Consider the following 6,000-nt stretch of genomic DNA (forward strand, 5'->3'; position numbering starts at 1 on the left):
AAACATGAAATTTCATTAATTGGAGTGAAACTTCTTTTCGCATTTATTGTATTTTATGTACAAGAGGACGCATTTAGTCAGACTCAAGTATAATAATACAAATGACGGATTATTCTTTGGAGTTCTAGAATTCATAAGTATACTACAGAATTTCTCAAATCCTTATTCATGTTAATTAACACATTAAATTACAATTAAGACCATGTGATGCACTCTTCTATTATACGAATCCTACTATGTCGAAATTTTTTTCGCAATAACTTATGTCCACAAAAATTGAGATACCGAGTTTCCCATTTGGGAAATTAAATATAAGGCCCTGAGAAATGTGTATATACTCCACAATTTTTCGAATTACAATAACGTTTTTAATGAATTTTTGGAAATTTTTGTTGGTAATTACAAAAATTCAGTAGTACAAAAACGTTCCTTAGTGCATTTTCTTTCATTTCAAGTGGGGAACTAAATATCTCAAGTCGTGTAAATGTTAGCTGTTGTGAAAAAAATTGCATATGGTAGGAATCATGTGACATCAGCAAGTATCATATAGCCCTAACGCTGAGTTTGAAGCAAATGCAAAAAAATCTTGCATTATTAATTAAATGGAATGCAAGGTAAATTGATTTAGCTAAATTATAATAAATTCTACAGAAAGCTAATATTTAATCAATTTAAATGTAATTCATCTGGTTTAAATTGAATTAAAGTGAATTAAATCTAACTTCAAAAACCAGATTATTATTTTGAATTCTAAATGTTTCGAACTATTTGACAAAAATTGAATACAAATCAATTCGCATGAAATTAATTTCTCTGAATTCGTAACGTACTAAAATGAGTGGACCTGAATGAAAGTGAATTTCCAGTGAATTTGTGCGGAAATAATTCAACTGAACACTAGAATAGACGCACCGATGTTTAAAAATTAAAGTCGTTATTGGTTGATATATCTACTATTACATTGTTCTTTTAAAATTATTCTTTATTGGTTAAAAATTCTATTATTGACTGAAGGTTGAACCACATCGTTAAAAATCATTTTTAACCCTCCGCCGTCCGTGTGGGACATACGTGACTCAGGCAAATTTTCGAAGTCGAATTATATCGAGAAGAAACAAATTGACGCGTCATTCTTTCCCCCCAAAAAGTTGCCTCATATGAGGCCAGAATGGACTAAGCTGCATAAGTGTCGCGCTTTTCGGCTACGAGTGAACACCAAATGAAAACTGCTTGGTCTCACATGGGTGGCGGAGGTAGTAAAAATAACGTGGACAACGGAGGGTTAAATTAAAGATTTATAATTTTACTTAAAAAATGGAAAATTCATCTTATTTTCTGCAAATTCGTTCTTTCTGGTTAAAAATTAATCTTTTTAAATTTTAAATTAAACTAATCGTGTAATAGTTGAACCACTTTGTTAACAATTTACTTTTTAGGCTTTCTTAAGCATGGCCATAAGCCCATATAATTTCGATCGAGTGACCGTTCGTCTATCCGTATATCCATCGTAATTTTTTCTGAGAAGTGAGAGGAAAAAGTAGAAAAAGTAGGGAGAAACGATGGGAGGTAAGGTAGGGGAAATAAGTGGTGGAAAAATAGAAGAAGTGAGGTGAAATTAGGGAAGGGGAAGTAGACCAAATTACGAGAGGGAACGTAGGGAAGTGAGCGAAAATAAGAGAAGGGATAATAGGGGAAGTGAGGAGAAACTAGGTGAGGAAATTTGGGGAAGTAGGTGGAAATGAGTAGAGGGAAAGTAGAGGAAGTGGGGGGAGCATAACTAGGGGAAGTAAGAACATATGAGGCTCGGGAAAGTAGGGGGAAATAAGGGGAGTCGAACTAGGGGAAGTTAGGGGAATGAGGGGAGGAAAAGTAGGGCACGTGAGTAGAAGTGAGGGGAATTTAAGGGATTGAACCTATGAGATGTTAGGGGAAATAGCTGATGTGGAAATGATGGAAGGAATACTAGGGGAAGTGATGGGTAATGAGGGGTGGGCGAGTTGGAGAATATTAGGGAAGCAAAGTCGGATAAATGAGTGCAAGTAAGGGGAAGTATGGGAAATTATTAGAAATGGGGGTATGTGGAGGTGAAGTAGTAAGAACTGCAAAAGAGAAGTATAAGAAGCGAAGTGTTAGCTGGGGAAGTGAGGGGAGGGAGAAGTAGAGGAATCAGAAGTTGGGGAAGGCAAGGCGAACAGTGAAGTTCGGAGAAGAAAGTATGTTGCATTGCAGGCTGGCTCCACAATGTGCCCTAAGAATTGCACGTATGTCAACGTACGTTGATAGCAACGCGTACATCTGCGTTGTTTTCCATTGCTACCAACTGTCGCGTGTGTTTCATTGGTTCAAATTCCAGTGTTCCTGTAAACATTAAACTGCATTGAATCACCGGAGCACCGGAATACGAACCAATAAAACACGCGCGACAGTTGGCAGCAATAGACAACAAAGCACATGTAAGCGTTGATACGAACTTACGTCGACCTACATAGAATTCTTAGGGTACATTGTGAAGCCAGCCACAAGAGATGAAACGCTGCGATTATAACCAGCGTGAAGTTTGCAGCCTGAGCGAAGCGAGAGCTGAATGCACACGAGTTGCAATCACTGTGTTACATTCCTAGTAATGCATATTATTTTTCATAGCAAATCTATTGAAAATTTGAGTTCAGGTACCTGCACACCCTACCTTTCTAACTACCTGCCTGTCTACCCCAGAGTTGAAACAGAATGTTGCAACCCTACGGATGCAAACACCGTCTTTCAGCCTGCTCTACACGTTTCGAAATCCGAAGACAAAATGTTTCAAGCCTAGGGATGCAAACACCGTGTTTCAACCCACTCTACAGGTATTAAATTCAAAATTTTAGTAGAGGCGTTATGAAAAAGTAAGGAAATGTAGAGAGACTAGAGGTGCAAAGGTATGGGAAGGAGGTATGAACGATTAAATTGACGTCTTAATAGGCTACAAAAGCCTTTAGGCGCAAGGTCTACTTTTCCTTATTTTTGGATTGAAATATCTTCTTGTTTATTTAAACTGCAACTGTTTTGTTAAAAATTAAATTTTTTGTTAAAAATGTATTATTCACTGTTTTACTGAAAAATTGACTTATGACTTGGAAGTCCAACCATTTGAGTGAACTGCTTTCCTTTCTTGAATGAAAAATCTTTATTTGGCTAAAATTGTTCCTTTTGATAGAAAAAGAATATTTGCGGGTTGGAAAATCAATTTTTTTGTAGAGAATTTACTCTTTTTGCTGCAAAACTCTTCTATAGCGCCGTTTTTGGGGCTGACGGTGGGTGAGAACTAACTCATCATAGCCAGCTATGATTTTTTTTGTTCACGTCTGAGTACTCATCTGAGTGGCAGCCGCATTTCCTGCGCACCTCGCGCAGCTCCTGATACACCTACCTGTGGCGGGGCGTCAATTCTCGGAAGGGCTATAGAAGGGAGGGCTATTAAAGAGTGTAACTGTATTTAGTTAAAAATTGAACTGCTTTGGTAAAAAAATCGAATTATTTTGTTTTAAATGAGGCTCTTTAGTTGTAGAGCTAACTATTTCCTTTAAAATTCGTTGTGTATTATGGTTCAAACATCATATTAAATTTTGCACTGAAAATTGAACTACTTTTGATCAAAGTTTATTCTTTTTGTTTGTAAATTCGACTAATTGATTAAAAAAATCAACTACTTTATTGATACGAGTAAATCATGTATTTTGTTCAAAAATATATTTTTTAAAATAGAAAATTCGTCCTTTTGGATTGAAAATTCATTTTTTATGTAAGGAAAAACATGTGTCTTGGTCGAAATATATGAATACATTTGAAATTGTAATTTCACATTGGTTTATTGTGTTTATAAGGGATTATATTTTTAAAATGTTAAAAGATTAAAATGTTGTTCTTTGAATATTAATGGTCAGGAAAAATGAAAAATTGGTCATGGAAAAATCAAAGAAAAGACAGGGAACTTTGAAAATGAAGCTTTGCGGCAAACAGTAAAACCCCGAAAAAGCCGCTTAGTCCTATTTAATAGTACGATAATTCTGATTTTTAATTCAAGATTAATAAATTCTCAAAAGGAATTTTCCCTTTTTTAAACTCTAATCGTTATTATAGATCGACTTATATTTTCAATGATAGATTTCCAAAAAGCCTTTGATGCTCTTTTGGAAAAGTCTTATTATCAAGTTTCTATTCAATCCACAGAACAATTAGATTATATTTCAGAATTAAGTATTGTTTTTGTTCGTCCGTTCAAAGTAGAATTAACATTCTTTAAAATGGAGAACATATAAAATTGTCAATTGGAATTTTCTCTCAATCTATCATATATATTTTATAATACATTGGGATCTTCTTTACCCATTTACGATAAAAGTAGTGCAGCTTTCAACGAGATTTTCTGACTATCCCATTGAATTTCCAACCTTTCCTATTATTCATTTTACTGCCAATGGCACATGCAGGCGATAAGAGATATTTTCAATGTGGAATAATGAAATTTTTCTTAGATGAAAATAATATCTTTTAATGGCAAAAATAAATTTTTGCAAAATAAAGTAAGCCTATTATTTAACTCAACTAGTCTATATTATTGAATATTTTTATTTTATAGTACTTAGTTGTATTGCACTGAAAAGGAACTAAATAAGTAAAAAATATAAGTTCTGATACTTAAAATAAGACAATGTATCAGAAAATGGCTACTAATGGTTCACTGGCTAGAAACCCTTTAAAAATAATACCCATAAATATTTATTTATCTATAAATACTTATGGCTTAGTGATAAATGAGGGGTTAGCTAATCTTAATTGGCTAATTCTTTTGAAATTATTTGAAATGCCTTATAATCTTTTAAAAGTTTCCTATTGATCTTTTAAAATATTTTGCAATCAATAGAAATCTTTTCAAATTCCTTAGAATGTTTGGAAATCAATAGAAATTTTGTAAAACGCTTAAGATATTAAATGAGCAAATTCAGTTTATGAAAAAACGACAGAAATTGCAATGTAATGTTTAATAAGTACATTTTTATTAAAGAATGCGCTTTTTTAACGAGACAATGAAACCACGTCTGTTTTTATACCAATTCAAGTTATGAATTGTAATAATATTCATTTATGGAAATGATATATAATTTCAGGAGCAAACTCGAGTACGAAGCACGAGAAACGTGATGAGAATATGTTCTTCAAATTGAAGGAGCTTTAAAAAAGAGAATTCACAACGACCAAATTACTGTTGCCGATGCCTTGACCTATAGTTTTAAAAATTTTGTGCAAAAGTCAAAGGGATATAGAAAGACCGAGCGCGTAGCTCGAGTTAAATACATTATCGAGCGCGAAGCGCGAGAACCAAAATTCGCCGAGAACGTGCCCGCGAGGCTGGGAAATTTTTTTGTCTGAAGCTACTTCACATGATTTACGATCAGAGTTTTTCCCAAGCGACATGTTTATATTTCGTTAGCTTTTAGAAGGGCAAAAGAGCAATTCAACTTTGCGTAAATTTCATTTAAATTGGAAATTTTCGGTGATGTATAATTACACCATTAAGCCATTTCCCTTTCGGGGTAGGCGTGACTCACTCGGCAGGGGAAAGGAGTAGTGTGTGGAAGAGATAGAGATTTTTCAGATTGATCCAGAATTTTCGTGCTATTTAAGTAAATAACACGTTCGTTCCGCAACACTGCTCCGACCCAGGTTGCTGATCAATCTCTCTAGCAATCACCCCAAGCGAAGAACCTCACGAAGTCGTTATGTAAGGGTCCCCACTTGGGTCCATTAATAGCCAAGGTCTTTGTTTCAGGCGTCGTTCACTCTACTGACACTCTTTTTATTAACTATTTGCCACCATACTTTCCTGTCCTGGCATACTACTCTAGCTTCTTTCAAGTTCATGCATTTTTTCATGCAGGCTCTCGTGTTTCTATGACTTCTTATATCTCTTCTAAGTAGGGTCTCATTCACACATTCTAACCATTCTTTCCGCGGTCTACC

At 34.7% G+C, this 6,000-nt stretch overlaps 1 protein-coding gene across 1 annotated transcript in view; it reads right to left on the bottom strand.

Annotated features, from left to right (window-relative positions):
* LOC117180375 (sex peptide receptor) overlaps nucleotides 1–6,000 on the bottom strand; it is a 42,437-nt gene that overhangs the window by 19,918 nt on the left and 16,519 nt on the right. The window lies entirely within an intron of this gene.

Source organism: Belonocnema kinseyi, chromosome 9 (assembly GCF_010883055.1).
Source record: "Belonocnema kinseyi isolate 2016_QV_RU_SX_M_011 chromosome 9, B_treatae_v1, whole genome shotgun sequence".
NCBI classification, from domain to species: domain Eukaryota; kingdom Metazoa; phylum Arthropoda; class Insecta; order Hymenoptera; family Cynipidae; genus Belonocnema; species Belonocnema kinseyi.